Genomic DNA, 19,569 nt, shown 5'->3' with positions numbered 1-19,569 from the left:
AACTTAGGCAGCCCGAGGCAACTCCCTCGCTTCTTCTGAGAGTTCTCTAAGAGGCACCAGTTACATCCCCTTATCTTCACCTGCCCGGCCTCCTGCTGCCACTGTGTGCATCTGCCATCCAGAACTCCTGTGAGAAGGAAGATGCTCAGTCTGAGCGTGGGACAGTCACTGCGCTTAATGGCCGACAGCACCGCAGAAACCAGGGGCCTGTTAAAATATGGTTTTGCTAAGAGACGCTCGATGGGAAATACTACATGGAGCATAAGTCACATTATTGCTTCTATTGTGGTGTTTCTCTGGAGCCTGACCAGCCCAGGCTTGTCCTCAGAGCCCCACAGAATCACCTTCCTACCTGCCCCCACTGCCCCGCCCCTAGGCCTGGAGAGCTGCCTCTCAGAGTCCAGGCTGCCTCCTCCCTGAGACGCCCTCCAGGCGCATCCCGCCACCAGCGGTGCTCATCTCTGTGCCAGCTTGAGTGTCTCTACTGCTGGTCCCCATCTGTGCAGAGGAATAGTTCTGCTGAAAGACACAAATATTTATGCATGTAAAGATATGTATATACACACACAGGTAGCTCGGCATCCAGAGACTCTGAGTTCAAATCCTCTATCCACACCTGTGTCGAAAGGTGACCTCCAGCAAGTCGCTCAACTACTGTTTCCTCGTTCTCGTCATCTGTCAATAGAGTGATGATAATTCCTGCCTCACAGGACCCGTGTGAAGATCATGTGGGAGCATACGTGTCAAGTGCATCCAGCCTGCTGGCTCTGTGGGCACAGAGAGGTTAGCAGGAACTCCAAGGGGAACAGAGGACCAGCTTCTCAAGGCGTTGTGTTCAGGTACTGAGCATTTCACTTCACATCCCTGATGCCCAACGATGTGTACCAACCTCATGTTTGTGCCTGGGGGTTCTCAGGAAAAAGGGGGAGAGGGAGAGTGTGCCCCAGAAGTAAACTTAACTCTGCCAAAAGTGGTTAAGAACTTTTAAATGGAGAGTCTTTTCAGCTTTAAGCACAGTCGATCGCAGTCCGGGTCAGGACTGCTCATTAGAGACCACGTCGGGGAGGGGGACAGGGACGGGACCACCTGCACAGCTGGCTCAGCACTGCAGAGGGACCCACGAACGAGGCAGGGCCACCAGAGGCCGGGGAGCCGGTGGGAGGGCGAGGGCCCCCGCGGCCTGGGGTGGAGTCTGGGCCGCGCCGCTACCGGCCCTGGATCCGGACCTGCCCTTCTGTGTCCGCAGCACGAGACCACCTGTGTCCTGAGCGCCGCTTCGTGGCGCAGTCAGTGCAGACGCAGCCTCGCCTAGCAGATGGAGACCCTGTAAGGCACTCTCGCTGCCTTACACACGCACACGCACACACACGCACACACACACACGCATACACACACGCGCGCGCGCACATGCGCATCCCCTGACGAGGGAGGAGAATGGCTGTGCTGGTGGTCGCCCTGTGACGTTCCCAGCAGAACAGCCCTTCCGCGGACACGGCCCGCGAACACGGGTTTCCTCGGAAGGCCCCTCCAAGGCTGCAAGGGCGACCCTAGGCTCCTGCCGGCAGCCTGCTTTCTTGCCCCCGGCACGCCCAGTCCACTCCGTTCCTCTCGACTCTTGGACTAAGGTCACTGAGGTTCACGAGATGACCCCCTTCTTGACAACCTCCAGTCCCCAAGGTCTGCTTCTCCCCGATCCCTCCCCAGGATGACCCGGCTGCCTCGGCTCCCTCGTCCGGAGATGCTCCGCGCGGCCCTGCAGTGTCTTCTCCTTTGCAGGAGCAACCAAAATGGACGCGACTCCTCCTCCCCCTTCCCCCCTCCCCCTCCTCCCCTCCCCCTCTCCCTCCTGCCTCCTCCTCCCCTCCTCCTCCTCCTCCTCCTCTTCTTGGCCCTCCTCCCCGCTCCGCCCTCTCCTCCTCCTCCCCCTCCCCTTCCACCTTCCCCTCCCCTCCCCCTCTCCTTCCCGCCTCCTCCCCTCTCCCTCCCGCCTCCTCCTCCTCCCCTCCCCCTCCTCTTCCTCCCCTCCCCCTCCTCCTCCTCCCCTCCCCCTCCTCCTCTCTCCTCCCTTCCCCTCCTCTTCTTGGCCCTCCTCCCAGCTCCGCCCTCGCCTCCTCCTCCCCCTCCCCTTCCACCTTCCCCTCCCCTCCCCCTCCTCCCTCCCTCCTCCTCCCCTCCTCCTCCTCCTCCCTCTCCTCCCTTCCCCTCCTCTTTTTGGCCCTCCTCCCTGCTCCGCCCTCGCCTCCTCCTCACCCTCCCGTTCCACCTTCCCCTCCCCTCCCCCTCTTCCTCCTCCTCCCCCTCCTGCTCCCCATCCTGCTTCCTTCCCCCTCCTTCATGTCGGTGTGCTGGTGGTGGTCTTTAGATGACGGGCTTCAGCACTAGAGGTAACAGCTCTCCGTGGATAGACAGACAAAGATGGATCGATGGAGATCTCCATATTGAGAGGGAGAGAGATTTTTAGAAAGAGAGAGACTCTCACTTTTGAATCATTGCGGTGCTCCACAGTTCACGACCCTCCTTGGGGTCTCGCGGCCCATTACTCGGCCAGCGTACTTCAATGATGAGAACACAGTTACGCTTACTAATGAGCCAGGTGATGTTCTGAGCCCTGCATGGATTAACTCATGTGACAGCACAGTGGCCTATGGAATAAGGCGATGCTGTCAACGCATGTTACAGATGGCACGAGTGAGGCACAGGAAGGTTGAGCATCCTGCCCAGGCTGCACAGCTAGCGGGTGGGCGTGCTCCCTCTCAACTCGTACTCCTGCCCTCACTTCCTGTTGAGAGCATCACGTCCCCGGGGTTGCCGAGCACTGACACAACGGCCACCAACGGGAGCATGCTCAGCTCCTCCCCAGGCACTTGGAGTTCAAACTCCAAGGTTTCCACTGGGGTTCATTCAGCCCTACCAGGCGACAGTCTGTACGTAACCCCCACCATCGCGCGTGTTCTGAAAGGTTCCTGCCTCAGGCGTCCTTTAAGGAATGGTGATTCCTGTGCTTGCATTCTTTCCTCTTCTCTCTCCTGTCCTCCTGCTTCCTGCTGTCTCTCTCTTTCCTTCTGTCTTCCTTCTGGAGGTGGAAGAAGGGACGTTGCGACTCCCCTGCTCCACCCCAGAGGTCATGGCCACGCTTTTAGCGCTTGCTGTGTGCTGGGCACCAGGCCGCACGTTTGCAGGGACCGGCTGGCCTGATCCTCCCACGGCGCCTCTGAGGTCACGGCTGAAACGAGTCTCACTTTACAGCAGGGAACGGGAGCTCAGGTCTAGCTCTGGTCTGCCTCAGTGATCAGGTGACCAGCGCAGGACTGGAGCCCCCGACTGACTCAGGAGGCCGGTTCACGACCTCCAAGTCCTCACTCGTCACCAGCAGCCTTACGCTAAACCTGGCCAGGAAAAGGGCTCGCGAGAGAGCCTGGGCCTCGCACCGAGCCGTCTATCGGAAAGGTTTCCTGTGCGGCATTTGGAATTGCGGGCCCCTCCCCTGCCCAGGTCTGCATCGGCACCGCCACACCACGGGGACGCCGTCTTTCCAATGTCACCTTTGGAAAAACACCATATGGCAAAATATGTTTTTGAAAACCTAATGTTTTAATGACAGACTCTTTCAAAATAAATGTAGATTTTAATTTACTGGCAAGGAAATATGTCCATAATATGTATTAAGTGAACAAAGTAGCTTATGGAAAACTACATATCCTATGGTCCTGTTTTTTGTAAAAATGAAACAAAACAAAGCTATGTTAATAAATACATAAATATACATGGATCTGCACGTGTGTGTGTATCTTTACTTTTAAATTCTGGGAGGATATACACCTCAATGTCAGTCGTGCTTTCCCTGGTTTGTAGGATTAAGAATGATTGAGAATGGCTTTTTATTCCCTTCACTTTCTGTTCTTATGCCTTTGTAATTGGTAAATTTGGTGGAGAAAGGAGGCGTATTAAAGACAAAAGAGTCCTTGGGAAACTCTTTTTCTGATTTAAATTGAAGGGGAATCTGCGTTAGTGTTTGTATACATACGACAGATACGTGTAAAGAATGAGAGTGTGACAGTCCATCGGCTGGTGGCCACGGCAAGCTCTGCAAAGCCCTCTGTGTGCTCACGTCCAGCAGCATCGTGCAGAAGACCACTACTGAGTGCAGCAGGAGGTTCCCGGCTGCTCGGGGCCAGATGTCCCCAGCAGGTGTGGCTGCGCTGGGTGCTCCTCCAGCCCCTCCCATGGCACCACCACGCCCCTTCCATGGCTTCCGGAGACCTGCCCGTCGTCTCCCTTTCCCACTCCCTCTTCCTGGGCGCCGCATCTCTGTGAACACCCAGTCCCCTCCTCACCCTGGAAGGAGGAATGTTGACTAAGACTGTGGCCCCAGGCATCCCGCTCTTCAGTCATTTCCCAACTAGCGTGAGCTTCTCCTTCGTGGCTTCCCCCCCATGTGGCTGCAGGACTGAGCACCGAGGTCATGTAATCCGGGGATACCCTGTGCCCTGGATTTCAGGATAACTCAGACCAGTGCTGCCCAATCTTTAATGTGCACAGACGCACCTGTGGATGCCTGCAGCTCTGTCCGTGACAGGCCTGAGGCTCTGCATTCTAACCCGCTCCCAGGGACCCGGTTCCAGGTTTGAGATCTGCGTTTTGGGCAGCAAGCATCCAGACCCTTTGGGAGGCTGTCCAATGGGGGCGCAGGAAATCCAAGGCACTGGGTAGAGTGGCCCACCTCTTACAGTCCAGAGCCTTTCGCATTTCATGGATGTCAGGACAGGTGTGGCACATGAGAAATGGGAGACTTTGGGGGGGTTACTTATGCAGGAGAGAGTTTCTAGGGCGTGGGTGCAGGGGCACGAGGACGCACACAGGAAGGGGAGGCAGTTAGCAGCAGAGCCGTCGCGGCCCCAGGTCTAAAGGGACTGTGTGAGGGAGGCGCTTACAGATCAGGGAGGAGAGGACCGTGCAGCAAGAGAAGTCGTGACCTCTGTCATGGGACGGCCTGGGGTGACCTTAGAGCGAGCTAGGAGAATGAGTCCCTGACCTTGCTCCTCATCCTCGGGTCTCCTGCCAGCTGCGCCGCCGCTGGGCGCTGTTCACGGGGTCCACGCAGGTCAGCACCTGGAGCGGAGGGCAGGGGCGTGGGGGCAGATGGACATGCCCAGCACAGAGGGTCTCCAGAGATACTTCCAGGGAGGTGATGGGGAGGCGGATCTGTCACGAGGGCCTTCGCTTCCATCAGAAAAGTCTCCATGATGACGAACCACAGGGAATGGGAAGAGAAACCCAAAACAAGCTAATCCAGAAGGGAAAACAAGCAGGTGCATGTAATTGCACTCCACAGTTAGCAACGTGGAGAAACTTTGAGGAAAACGCATATGAACGACCACAGTCCATCCAGGGAAGGACTCAAACCATCACAGCATGTGGGGTGCGGGTGGTGGGTCTCTTTTAAGTTTCTGGATTTGAAACAACAGAAACAACCCCTGGTTAATTTAAGCAAAAAGTGACTTGGTTTCAAAGTACTGAGGGCTCTTGGGATGGACCAAGCCCTCCCAGGAACCATCGGAGCCTTTACTCATGGAGAAGAGTTATTTTTCATGTAATGTATGTAACAAATTACATTACACATAAGGCAAGGAAAGGTTCTACTTTCTGCATGTTTTGAGGACTTCCAAGCTAAGGTCAAGGATCTGGGGGGCGTGCCCCAGAAGACAGATGGGCGTCGCCTCTGATTAAACAGGAACTCCTCCAAGTGGAGCGAGAATCAGGCAGGAGGTGTGGAGGCCCCCTGGCTCTGGGGCCGTTTTCATGGAGTGGCCAGGTAGGGGGATTTCTGTGGGCCTGCAGCTGTGAGATGCACCTGTTCGTGGCGGATAGTCACACGAAAAAGCACATTTTGGGGGTCATCTGCCCACACGGGCTGCACCCCAGGTCAGGAGGTGGGACTTGGGGCAGGAGTCAGAGCTGGGAAAGAGCATGAAGGGGCCACAACCCCAAGCTAAAGAGCAGAGTCCAGAACTCCACCCTCAGAGGCAGCTGGAGGAGTTTGGGCTGAAGGCCAGTCCCAGCACGGGGCAGGCCAGTGGGGGCAAGGACTCGCCAGAGCCCAGAACCTCGGTCTGGTTGGCAACGTTACCACCCGGCCTGTCCAGGTTCTGCCACCAACTAGCCCTGGGCCCTTCCTGAGCAAGGCTCCCTGCGTCACCAATCTGTAAAATGGGGATAAAACCTCCCACATTGGAGGGTTTTGGTGAAGGTGAAATGAGACAATGCGTGTGAAGTTTCTGGTACGTCAAACATGTTGTCTAATGTTTAGACCTATTTTATTATATCTTATCAGGTTTTACTAAGGTTAGTTTACCATCTCTTTACAGGAAATTTGGAGAGTGTAGCTCACACCTGTTCTAAGTGATCGGAGAAAGCAGCCCAGGACTTGAACTTCTTTACGCATAATTCCACCTTCGCTGCACTCGTTTCTCTTTAAATAACTGTTTCTGACCTTTGTCAGCACATTTAGGAGATAGGGAATTTTGGACCATTCAAAAAAGCTGAAAGCAAGAACATATAACAAAGTTACTAATTTTTAAAATTAGACTATTTTTTCTCAGTTGCATTTATAGTGTATTTTTTTTCCTCAATTTACTTAGTAGGAATATTTAGTTTTGGTGGATGCCGTCACAAGCGTGGTGCTCTTCCGAATTGAAGTTGGTTCCTGGCCACGTCTGTGTTGTCAGCATGAAGCGGGAGAAAGCGGACAGCTCCTAAGAATCCCGGGACGACGTCGCTCCAGCCTCGCTCTTCCTTTGACAGCTTCTTTCGTGGGACAAAGACCAGACCGTCGCTGACTAGACAGACCTCAGCCAGCACAGCGGTGGTGGGGCCCTGACGGCAGTCACCGGGGACCACCGGCCACGGGACCCCGTTTTCTTCCCCTCTGAGTCTCCAAGTCCTTCTCTCCTGGAGGAAATAGTAAAGCAGGATTATTCTGAGGGCAGAATGCGATAGAATGTATGTGGAGTCCCTTTAATATGGTTGTAATAGATGCACAATTAATGGTAGGTTTATTATTCTTATTTTAAAAATATAAAACATATTTAAGGACTGTAAACTATCATTAGATAGAATATTATTTCCGCACTTAAACAAAACAGGATTACAGGGCTAAAAGAACCTTTTAGATTTTAAATCAAATCTTCTGCTAAGATTATACCAAAAATTCCTCAGGGAAATAAGAGTTATTTTCTATATTATTCTAAGAGATTCCAGGGAAAGAAACAAAGAATATTTTCTAGATTCATGTCTCTAAATATTTCATGATTTTTAAAATCATCTTTTTTTATGAAATTGCGCTTCACTTGATAACACCTCATGTCTTTTATTAAAAGTGTCTTGTTGGGCCAGCCCAGTGGCACAGCGGTTAAGTTCGCATGTTCTACTTCAATGTCCTGGGGTTCACTGGTTTGGATCCTGGGTGTGGACATGGCACCACTTGACAAGCCATGCTGTGGCAGGCGTCCCACACATCAAGTGGAGGAAGATGGGAACAGATGTTAGCTCAGAGCCAGTCTTCCTCAGCAAAAAGAGGAGGATTGGCAGCAGACGTTAGCTCAGGGCTAATCTTCCTCAAAAAAAAAAGTGTCTCCTCATCTGGAAACAGTCACCATGGCTCCGATGAGTGCAGCACTTTACAGATTTCCACACGTCTCCACACGCAGCGTTTACATGATGTGCATCGTCCCTGCAGAGGAATCAGGGCCGGTGTTTCCGGAGCCCTTGCTGGAGAAGGAGCTGAAGTTAAGAGCGAGATGGCTTGTCCTGGAACCCGGTCACCTGACCCAGGAGTGGCAGAGCCTGGCCGTGACTGCACGTCACTCGATAATAAAACAGAACAAACCACCGCCACATCCACAGGTGCTTGAGTGAAACTGGAAACTAAGCGAAAAATCTGACTAAAAGATCACCACCACTTTTTATTCATGAATTACAAGTTTTACGTAAAAAAATAAAACAGAAAGACAACACTGAGAGTTTTGAGTTTTAAGAATATTTGAGAAACGTTTGGCATTCCTAACAGTGTGGAAGAAGCACTGAAGAGTTTTTGACAGGTGAACTGACGAGATAATATTAAGATCGGGAGGATTTTGTTTCCCATTTACCGTCATTGAATGCTGGGTGCATTTTTGCTGCGAAGAGTAAATTTTTAAGACCTGCCAGAGACCAGAAGAGGGCAGTGTCGGCCAACAGGACAGAAGCCGCGTGCCCCAGCCACAGGACAGACGGCACCGCTGAGCTCTGCCAGAATCCAGGGTCATCCCACGTTCCAGCGTTTGCAGGAACAGCAACAGAAAAGTCAACACAGTAACTTCAAGGGAAGGAAGGAAAATTAAGACCTCATTATTGGATGAAGACAACAGGAAGAGTAGGAAGGAAATATTTCGTAAACGCTCACTGCGTGTCAGGCTCTGAGCAAAGGCCGTGATGGAGGAGAGCGCCCCTGCTCTGCAGCACAGGGGCTCGTGACTGCCATCCACCCCAGCTCGGGCATTCCGTGTGGCCGGTTTACCTTGAGCAAAAGGAAGTCTTAGGACCAGAGGACCGTGCCAGGACCACCTGGAGCCCGAATCCTCCAGCTCCTGGGTGTGGCAGCCCAGGACACAGGCAAACTGAAGCGCCCGGGATGAAGGAGGGTGGGAAAGTGCCCATGTGTTCCGTGTGTACCTAATGTAGGTACATACAAGTGAACGATGCGTCTCTGTTGCTCGTCCAGATGGAGTGTGTATTCATTTTCATTAATCATTCTCTCAAGGATCAGCAGAAAAACATGCTCATGAGTGTAGAATCAGGAAAAATGTTACACTAAAAAATGACCTTACTGTTAATAGGAGTATTTTCTACCCCAAAGCCCAGTGTCTGCTGAGGGCCCTCTGTGCTCAGCAGGTGAGAGGGCAGGGGGTCACGGGGGGAAATGTCCACTCGGGGTGTAATTACAAGTGGTTTAACAAGAGAAATGCATAAAATGCCCAGAAGAGGAAGACTTCAGCTGGCTGCGGGAGTCGAAACACCGAGGGGTGTTGGAGGCAGGCCTTGCCGGTTTGGGCAATGGCAGAGCGTGGAGTGGATGCTCGATAGTTGTGAGTGGCATTTCGTGTGGAGGGGACAGGTGTGGAGTGTGGCTGGCGGGGGAGAGAGCCCATTTGCAATGTGGGAGCTCGGGATTCGCTGGCGCAGGGTGGAGAAGGGGTGTGTGCAGGAAGAAATGGAGGAGGGACAAAGGGGGAGAGAAGGCCCAGGGCCTAGAGGGTCTTGAATGCCGTGCCAAAGAGTCTGACCCGTACGGGCTAAGTTTCCACACTCCACCTTCATCCAAAGACTTGGACTCGATTCTGTAAACCCAGGGAAGGTGGTGGACACTGGGGAACACGTATGTTTGGATTTGACGTGCATGTGTATGCATATGTTTGAAGATTTTTTTTTTCCCTTGAGGAAGATTCACCCTGAACTAACATCCACTGCCCATCATTCTCTTCTTGTGTGTGGGTTGCCACCACAGCATGGCCACTGACAGACCAGTGGTGTAGGTCCAGACCTGGAACCCAGGCCACCGAAGTGGAGCACACCAAACTTAACCACTAGGCCGCAGGGCTGGCCCTGTTTTGGTTTTTGAAGACTTTACTTTTCTACTCTTGTGCCAGATGGTGCATTTGTTACAACTGATGAAGCTGCACTGACATGTCATCATCACCTGGAGTCCACGGTTTCCATCAGGGCTCACTCTGGGTGCTGCACATTCTGCGGGTTTCGACGAATGTGTGCTGCCACGTGTCCGCCACTATAGGCTCACACGGAGCAGCTTCACTGCCCTAAAAACTCTCTGTGCCCTGCCTAGTCACCCCTCCGTCCCTCACCCAGCCCCCCACAACCGCTGATCCTTTTACTGCCTCGTAGCTTCCCCTTTTCCAGAATGTCGTATAGTTGGAATCGTGCAGTGTGTGCGCTTTTGGGTTGGCTTCTGCCTCTTAGTAATGTGTGTTTAAGTTTCCTCCATGTCTTTTCATGACTCAGAAGCTCATTTCTTTTTAGCTCTGAATAACGTCCTATTGTCTGTATGCACCAAGGTTTATGTATCCATCTTGTTTCTTCCAAGTTTTGGCCCCGACGAGTAAACCTGCTGCAAACACACGTGTTTGGCAGATCTTGTGGCCTGTGTGTGTTTTATGTATGTGTCTACACAGGTCTGATGTCACGGGTCTGGGGCAGCTTCCGTGAGCTCACAGCCACTGCCTCCCTGACAGAGATGATGAAGACGGCGACACCAAATGTCAGAGATCGGCCTCCTGGGAGCTGGCCGAGCGGGCAGACTGGAGGCAGCCCTGTTCTGAGAGAGCTTCGCCAGGAGATGTGGCGCCGGTGAGACGCTGGGCTGCGAGCGGCCGGCAGACCCCTGCATTCTGGAGACCGCGGGAATCAGCGCCTTCCTCTGACATGTGCGCTCTTCTGTCCAGTCCCCTGGCGTTGTATTCCACATCAATACTCATTTCAGAAATATTAGATTATTATGAATGATAGGATGTTTTCCCTTCAAAATAGGCTTCTCTGTGTTTTCCACATGATATATAGGCAGGATTATTTGGTTTGGGACTCAGAGAAACGCTGCCGGGAAAACACGAGGAGACACAAACTTCGCGCCTGGCTGGCGCTGATGCGTTTTAGCTGGATGTCCTCTGGGAAGTTAAACAGGACGTTCGGAGGTATCCATGGTTACAGGTACATGGAAGATGCATAAAAAGAACCTCTGCCTGTGTTTCTCTCACTGTCTGAAGGTGCGGCTCGCCCAGCGCATCTTAATAACTCTGGAGACAGACTCTTAAAAATCCGGCCCAGCTGCGAGCCCTCTCATGGAGGAGCACGCACAGCCAACGAGTCGCCCCCTCTTCAGGGGTCGCCGCTGCTGGAACGCAGTGGCCCAGACTCAGGCCCGGCCTCAGGCTTCTGGAAAATACTGAACTCCTGAATTGTCTCCCCTAAAAGGTCCCCTCTCCACGTTACACGTCCTCCTCCACGTCTATGCTGAGGACAGTGGTCCCTTCCTAACCAGGGGACAACAGTGGAGCCCAGATATGGCTTTATTTACCCTTCTGGGGAAATCCCACAGTTGCACATGTAACAGTGACGCTGGGAGAGGAGGTTCGTGAAAGGCTGTTCCTTCACAGAAACGGCAATAGCACTGTCGCTTGGCAGTGAAAACTTGCAGTCAAATCCATTTCTGTCTTTCATCGTCTGAGGTTTATGAGGCCCTGGCAAGAATGGCCCCTGACTGGCTCCGGCTCAAGTGGTTTAAGGACGTCCAGCCTCATATGAGCTTCAAACAAGGAACCGTTAGCTGTGCTCTTAAAGCAGGCTGGCAAATTTCATGAGTTTCAGACCTGCTGGTCAGGGCTGCTCAGCAGAGGCCCTTCCTTGACCACTAGGAGCTATGGCTCACATCTCATACTGCACACGTGTGCTGCGTGCCGTCCTTCGTATGTGCGCCATATGTCATACATGTGCTTTGTGTCATACTGCGTACATGTGCCCCGTGTCATTCTGCATACGTGTGCCGCATGTCATACTGCATATGTGTGCTGCATTTCATAGTGCACACATGTGCCACACATCATCCTTTTTATGTGTGCCACGTCATACTGTACATGTGTACCACATGTCGTCCTTTGTATGTGTGCCACATGTCATACTGCATACATGTGCTGCATGTCATGCTGAGTATGTGTGCTCACATTTCATACTGCACACGTGTGCCACATGTCGTCCTTTGTATGTGTGCCACATGTCATACTGCATACATGTGCTGCATGTCATGCTGAGTATGTGTGCTCACATTTCATACTGCACACGTGTGCCACATGTCGTCCTTTGTATGTGTGCCACATGTCATACTGCATATGTGTGCCCTGTGTCATACTGCATATGTGTGCTGCATATGTGTGCTGTATTTCATACTGCGTACATGTGCCTGATGTCACCTTGCGTACGTGTGCCACATGACATTCTGCACAGTGTGCCACACATCACACTGCATATGTGTGCTCCATGTCATACTGCATACATGTGCACGTGTTGTCCTGAGTACACATGCCACATGTCATGCTGCATACATGTGCCACATATCATACTGTATGTGTGTGCCAGGTGTTCTTCTAGGAGCATCACAAATAGAAATTCGTTTAATCTTCCCAACGACCTCAAGGAATACAGAGGTGTTGTTATGTCTCTTTTAGAGATGAGGAAACTGAGGCACAGGTTGGCAGTTTGCTCCCCAAGAGCTCCCAGCGGCTGAGCCAGGTTTCACATTCAACCGCCATGTTTGCAAGTCTACACATCGGCCTCCATGCTGTTTGCCCTTCACACAGCCATCACGCTCAGAGTAGTGGCCTCAGAGGAGGACGGAGCAACCTTCCTTGTGCCTTCCCTTTTGGGCGTCTGCAGCCCTGGCCCAGGCGTTTCCTGGCCCCCGTCCCTTGAAGGGTTTCTCTCTCCCTCCCTCATGCTCACTCATGGGGCCACCACACAGACGCAGTGCACACAGGGCTGTGCATTTGTCCAACAGCCTCCAGGCTCATGCAACGCCCTGCAGACCTGCCACCCGCAGCCCCGTCAGAGGCGCGGCCACGCGAGTCTGCTTCCACACGTCCAGAAGTCAGAGACTGCCCTGACTCTGTTTTCCACAACTGTCAGAAAGTCGGCAGAGTTGAAATAGGAATAGGAAGAACTTCCGTAGGGACTTTTCCCCTCCCAGACTTTCTGGTTCCTTTTGTTGTTCATTTGTTTCATTTTCTGGAAAGGTCTACTTTATGTTTCCCATTCCGCCTCTTGGACAGTTTTTCTGTATAAAGTTTTTGAAGCTCACACTTCCAAACTTCTGATTATACTCGCCCGGACTGGACTCCCTCGTATTTAAAAATCTCTTGAATTTCAAGACCTTTGCTTTGTAGAGTTAACTAGATCGTTCTTAAACCTACGCCCTGAACAATAGTCTAACTCAGTTCCGATGATCTGATTGGTGTATAAGATGCACCAATAACACGTGAAGAAGTTAAAGCCACAGCCCTGCTTCACGTCAAACGGGCAGAGGTCCCTGGACCTCGTACCTGATGGACCAGTGACTGACTGGTAATTGTCCATAATGGTTTCTCCTGTAGCATATAACCAGAGGCTAAGGAAGGGAAGAAAATAGCTAAGAAATAGAAATATCCTCCCCTTAGTAATAATTTATATCTTCAGTTAATTTTCAAAAGGTGGACAAAGTGATATTTTTGAACTATCAGCCCTCTCAGTCAATTTGAAAAAACCTCCAAATTTGACAACTGTTTAATGTATATTTTGTTCTTTCTTTCTTCACACAGCTTGGATGTTGAAGTCACAGGATGTGAACAGATGGAATATATGGCAGGGACCAACTAATTAACATTAAAGACAGGGGACTCATTGTCTTTCTGTGACTCCCATCCGTCCACCTTCATGTCTGTCACCATGGTACCTAGCAGTTCAGTCACTGAGTGTTGTGAATAAACAATTAAACAGAATCCACTCGCATAACATTGCTGCTTGGTGTTCCAGAAGCTGCACTTGAGTATTTCTCGGATCACTGAGACCTTCGCAGTGGCCTCGGCCATAAAACTTCCTCTGATAAGGGAGGTGGGACTGCCGGGATTTTTGAGCAAAGTGTTTAGCTCACGGATGGGTGCAGTGGGAACTGGCATATTTTAAATTGCATTATGGACATTCCTGTGGTTTCCAGTTGTAAGGGCCAGCTCGAGGTGGCCTCAGAGGTCTGTGCCGAGGAGGCATTCAGGAGGAAGGTGGTGTTTATGAGCTCATGTGATACACCGCAGGCTGGGGACGCCGAAGGAGCAGGCCTTCTCCCCAGACCTGGGGGAGCTCCCATTCTCCTCCAAGCAGCCAGGTCCCGACAGAACTGATGGAACATTCTGAGTGGCATGAGAGTTCTCCGGTGCGATCTGTGAGCTTTTCCTTGAGGGTCCCAGGCAGCCTGCAGCAAGTGCGCACTGAAAATAGATCCAGTTGAATTACCTGTGACCCAGCCATCCCACTTCCGGACGTGTTTCCAAAAGAACGCAAAGCAGGAGCTGAAAGAGGTGTCCGCACACCCACGTTCACAGCAGCGTTATTCACGAAAGCCACGAGGTAGAAGCAACACGTGTCCACTGACAGACGATGGATAAACAAAATGTGTTATATACATACAATGGAATATTATTGATAGTGAATTGATTATTGATAATGATGATGTTGAACAACATCCAGCACAATGGAATAATATTATCCAAGGGAATATTATTCTTAACAGGGAAGGAAATCCTGACACATGCTACAACATGGATGAACTTTGATGACATTAAGCTAAGTGCCACAAGCTAGTCACAAAACGACAAATACTGTGTGATTCCACTCATAGGAGGCATCTAAAGTAGTCAAACTCAAGGAAACAGAAAGTAGAATGCAGGTTGCCAGGAGCTGGGCGGAGATGGAAATGGGGAGTTAAGGGTACAGAGTTTCAGTTTTGCAAGAAGAAAAAGTTGTAGAGATCTGTTCCACAGCCGTGTGAACATACTTGACACTACTGAGCTACACGCTTAAAAGTGACTAAGATGGTAAAATTTGTTGTGTGTTTTTTACCAAGTTAAAAAAAATAGGTGCTATTGTCCCTTTACCTTGACAGGTTTTCACGAACTGGGAGAAGACACTGGGAGCTGATTCTGGTGAGAGATGCCCTTCCCCAGCTACAAATACTTGTGCCAGGACTCCAGAAGTGACACCCCGAGCCCTCCTGGGCTGTCTGGGGGCCTTGAGAGCCACTGTGAAACGTCTGGAAGCCCGGAGACTCCTAGGGACTCTCTGAGTTCAAAAAGGCAAAAAGTGATGCAAGTAAAGAGACGATCAGCAAACCAGCAAACGCGCCAGACGTGAGGGCATCTATGGGATGATGTGTCTACCGAGGGGTCTACCTGGGTAGCTGCCCCGGGCCCCAAAGCTGGCGACTTTGTACCTGGAGGGACAGCAAGTGACTTCGCTCACACTGTGCAACAGGAAAGAGAAGGCAGGGAAGGCCGCCCCAGGCCCTCCAGAGAGAGCTCCCAGCCTCAGGGCTGGTTTTAGACAAAATCTTGTCTCGGATGCACTGTGACAGGAGAGGACAATATTAACACACACGCACACACGCACCTCTTACAACTGGAGCTGTTCTGGTTGGAATGAAAGCAGGGCAGGGGGCGGGCACCTACCCGTGGGCGCCCAGGACTCGGAGCCCACCGCTTGGCACAGAGCTGGCACACAGTAGGTGCTTCGTAACAGTGCACTGCCTGAGATTCCTCAGTTGACGGACATCTTTTAAAAGTGCAGCCTTCTCAGGGAGGACAAATGACTGTAGGTTACTCACACCTAAGTGTGAATTAGTTTAATCTGATTGCTTTACTCTTCCCTCTTGACTGCAGCTGAGAGGAATCAATGTCGTGACCAAGACCATTAACTGGGGCCAGGCTGTTGGGTTTTCAGAAGCTGTGTAATCGTGGGCAGGCTGTTGAACTTCTCTGTGTCTCGATGTCCTCATCTGTGAAATGGACGTGTAATAGAATTTGCCACGCAGATCCTTTGTGCGGACTATATGAGTTCATGCTGATAAAGCATGGAGAACAGTGCTTGGTGCACAGAGGCACTCAATAAACATTACGATTATTGTGCCCTGAAGGAGAGGGCGTTGGATTTGTTTGTTTTTATTGCCACTGGATTTTGGAAAGGAGGCAACGGGGTGAAGTTGGAGCGTGGTCGGGGCTGCTGGCGTGGGAGGCCCGGGTGGCCACACCGCGAGGTCTGGGCATCTGGCGGAGGCTCCTGTGGAGGCCTCGGCGCCATGTAGACGCTGCCCTCAGAGAGCACGTTTCCAGAATGTGCTTCCGCCTTGCTGTCTGCCAGGCAGGTTTCTCTCTGCTCGCTCCCGCCCCTCCTGGCCTCTGATCTGGACTCAGCTTTGAGCTACAGACCAGATGCCCTGCCAGTTAGGGAGCATTTTCTGAGCCGGTGTAAGACCCTAACAAAAGTGGGAAAATGTCACCTCACCTCAACTCGAAACCCACTTTCACACAAACGATGAGCTGTTTGGTCAGACTTCTCATCCAGTTCCCAGGCTCGTCTAGGAAAAGGAGGGCCGAGGACACACACACACACACAGGCCTCTGCCTGGGAGGAGGAGCAAGGGCTCTGCCAGGGAGCAGGTGCCGGACCAGCATCCTCTTGCTAAAGGCTGAGCTGTCAGACGGAGCAGCGACATTGGTTGAGGAAGGTGCTCTGTGAGAGTTTCTGAGTTACTCCTGGACAGATGCTCCTGGTGGAGGCAGAACCCACTTACTGCTTCTCCTCATGGCAGATGATGTTATGACGGACTGTCCTTTGTAACTAAATTCTGGTTAATTATTTAATCTTAATCAGCAAACCTGTTCTCAGATAACTAATTAAGCATGAGGGGGAAATAAAAGACACAGAGGTATATAATCTATAAATTCATTTAAATTAATTTAAATTCCATGGGGATGAAACTCCTTTTACTATGGGGAAAAAGTCAGCTCTTCTAGCTTGTATGGCTGTCTACCGCACATTTGTCCCAGCTCCAACCCCGACCTTCCATTCCAGCTCCATGCCTGACCTTCCCCTCCAGCTCCATCCTGGCCCTTCCCCTCCCCCAGCTCCATCCCCGCCCTTCCCCTCCCCCAGCTCCATCCCCGCCCTTCCCCTCCCCCAGCTCCATCCCCAACCTTCCCCTCCCCCAGCTCCATTCCCGCCCTTCCCCTCCCCCAGCTCCATCCCTGCCCTTCCCCTCCCCCAGCTCCATCCCCAACCTTCCCCTCCAGCTCCATGCCTGACCTTCCCCTCCAGCTCCATCCTGGCCCTTCCCCTCCCCCAGCTGTATTCCCGCCCTTCCCCTCCCTCCCGCCCTGTCTCATGGGGCTACATTTCCCAGTCTCCATGTCTCTTTGCTCCCAGGCTGCTTGGCCAGCGTGAGTTCTGAGTGGAAGACTGAAAGTGTGAAAGACTCGGACAGGGGCAGAAGCCAGGTGCTGCAGCCTCCTCTGCCGCTGAAGCTGTGCTGCTCTGGGGCTGCAGGCGCTGCACAGCCTCACCCGTGGTCCAGCTCCTCCAGCACTCCTCCCCCTTGTCCAGCTGCCCGCTCACCCACCTGCAGCTCCACCTCCTCAGCCCTCCAGCAGCTGCGGTTCCTGAACTCTGGTTGCCCTGCTGGCCCTGTCTGGCTCCTCAGCTCTCCCATCATCACTGCCATGAGATCCTGTGTGAAACCCTGTCCCTGTGAAGTGTCTACAGTGGTTTCTGTTTGTTCCTTTCTGGCGAGTGTCCGACTACTACAGAGAGAAGGAACTCTCGCCCCCTTGAGCAACAAGAAGCGGGTGTCTCCATCTCTACCCACCATTTTTACATTGTTTGGGGCATATTCTTCTTCATTTCTGTCCCTTCATAGACAGCTTTATGGAGAGACAATAAGTCAGCAGATATTCCTGAAGATTCACTTTCTAGGTTGCACTTCAGTCTGAGAAACAGTCTGAGAAGTTGCTTCGGTTGCGAGAGCCCACGAGTGCCGGTCATCCTGACAGAGGCAGTGGGAGGCTGGGCTTCCTGGACTCTGGTGTCTTCTTGAGCTTTTAAGACATCCGTGCCCTCGCACATTCAGACTCGAGAGCAGAGGCCAGAGCACCAGTGCTGCCCCTGCAACCTTCCACATCCTGCCTGACAGCTTCCCTGACCACCGTGGGCGGGAGTGGCCGCAGGAGCTGTGGTCAGGGCTGCGGGCTGATGCTGTGGGTCGTGATGGGTGCTGGCCCGTCTGCTGTATGCTCAGTTTATTTCTTTTTTAAGAGTCACTTTAGCAGCGTTACAACAAGGGAACATGCTCGCCTGAGGGGCCGTGGATGCACCATTAACGGGAGACGCAGACACTCGAGAGGGATCCATGTGTGTGTTCTGTCCTTCAAAGACGCCCTTTTTGTCCAGACACATCCTAATGATACTGCATGAACCGTTGTATTCCGTCTGCTCTGAAGTACTGCGGCTACTCAGCTGGTAAGTTTCTTCGATTAACCACAGGAAAAGAAACCAGAATCTCAAAGCATAACAGAAATAGTACAGACTAACCTTACAGAGTATTTCAGAATCTGCAGAGTGCTCCAAAGATGGATTAAGAAGCATCAGAGACAGGACAGGCGAGAAGCGACGTTCAGACTGGCCAGTGCCCGTCCAGGGTTGCCCTAGCCCTGGGTTCTCTGTCTTGCCTGCTTCATCCTGATGGGCACCATGGGAAATTCATAACTGATGCTTCGGATTGTCGCCCGAGTTCGAATATGATACATCTCAGCAATCACAGACTGAGTCCAGAAGGACTGTATTCCCTCAGGTATCGAAAGATCTCTTTCCGTCCTAAATTAGCTGTGGGTCAATTGAAAAGGCAAAAAAGACCTAGTCTATCCAGGCTTGCTTTCACATGGGCCAAACCATTTTTGAACAGTGACTTGCAACATCCTGCCGGTTTCCACTTCACAACAGGAGTGAAGTTCACGTTTTTAAGAGAAAGAACAACTTCACTAGTAACACAGCTGCAAGACACTCAGCCTTCTAATAAAATAGTCATGCTGCAAGCTCAGCAGCTCATCAAACATTCACAACCTTCAGCCAGCAAAGTGCAGAACGAGAGACTTAAATGATGCCACTCGATGGCGTGGAGGGGGCTTGGTCTAAGTCCCACCAGAAGCACGTGGGCTGCAGCCGGGTGCAAGGCAAGAGGCCCCTTGTGGTGGCAGGTGTCTATTTTGTATAAGCAAAGGTAGATGGTCTCTTTCTGGTTTTTTCTTTGGCGACATGGAACTGAAGCCTGGAATGGGGTGGGTGGGGGAGAGGCAACTGAGCTGGGAGATTGTCCGTGCCGACTGTGTCACGACGTCAGTGAGACGGTGTCCCCCACGCACAGTCGGGTGGGGCACCGAGGCACACCAGGCCTGCCGGCTCAGGGGTCTCTGCTGCGTGGGGCTCCCACGGCGGGAGACAGGCGGGGAGAAGTCGTGCGCCCGTCACCCGGCCGTCCCTCTGGGCACCCTCGTTGTGTCCTTTTCTCGTCACTGGGACTGTGGCTGGGCACGTTTTAACACCAAATTCCCATTTTATAACAGAGATTCACATAGACAGATTTTGCATTATAAAATAGGGACTGGTTCACGCGTGTTTTCAATCTGAGGATGTTTTTCAACTCTGGAAAATTCTCAGCTGTACTAACATCTACCCTGTCCTCAGTTCTCCACTTTGGAACTCTTAGGTTATAGCTGTGCTAAAGCTTGAATCTAGCCTTTTCTGTCTCAAGTTTTTAAATCTGTGTTCCAAGGGAATACCCTTGTGTGCCTTCCAATTCATTAACTGGCGTTGTTTTCATTTTTTCTAATTATAGAGGTGATAGTTTTTATTCCCAGGATTTTCTCTGGTTCTTTTTCATATCCACTGGCTTTTGTTTCA

The 19,569-nt window shown here is 51.9% G+C and overlaps 1 long non-coding RNA gene across 1 annotated transcript; it reads right to left on the bottom strand.

The window, feature by feature from the left end:
* Positions 1 to 266: 266 nt before the first annotated feature.
* On the bottom strand, positions 267 to 767 carry LOC139073742 (uncharacterized). Its single transcript, XR_011522731.1, has 2 exons — positions 617 to 767; positions 267 to 519 (listed from the first exon to the last, which is right to left on the bottom strand). It is a non-coding gene; the product is annotated as an uncharacterized lncRNA (long non-coding RNA).
* Between the last annotated feature and the right edge of the window lie 18,802 nt (positions 768 to 19,569).

Source organism: Equus przewalskii, chromosome 9 (assembly GCF_037783145.1).
Source record: "Equus przewalskii isolate Varuska chromosome 9, EquPr2, whole genome shotgun sequence".
Lineage (NCBI taxonomy): Eukaryota > Metazoa > Chordata > Mammalia > Perissodactyla > Equidae > Equus > Equus przewalskii.
Note: the sequence above shows the minus strand (reverse complement) of the source record. Positions and strands in the feature narration are given on the sequence as shown.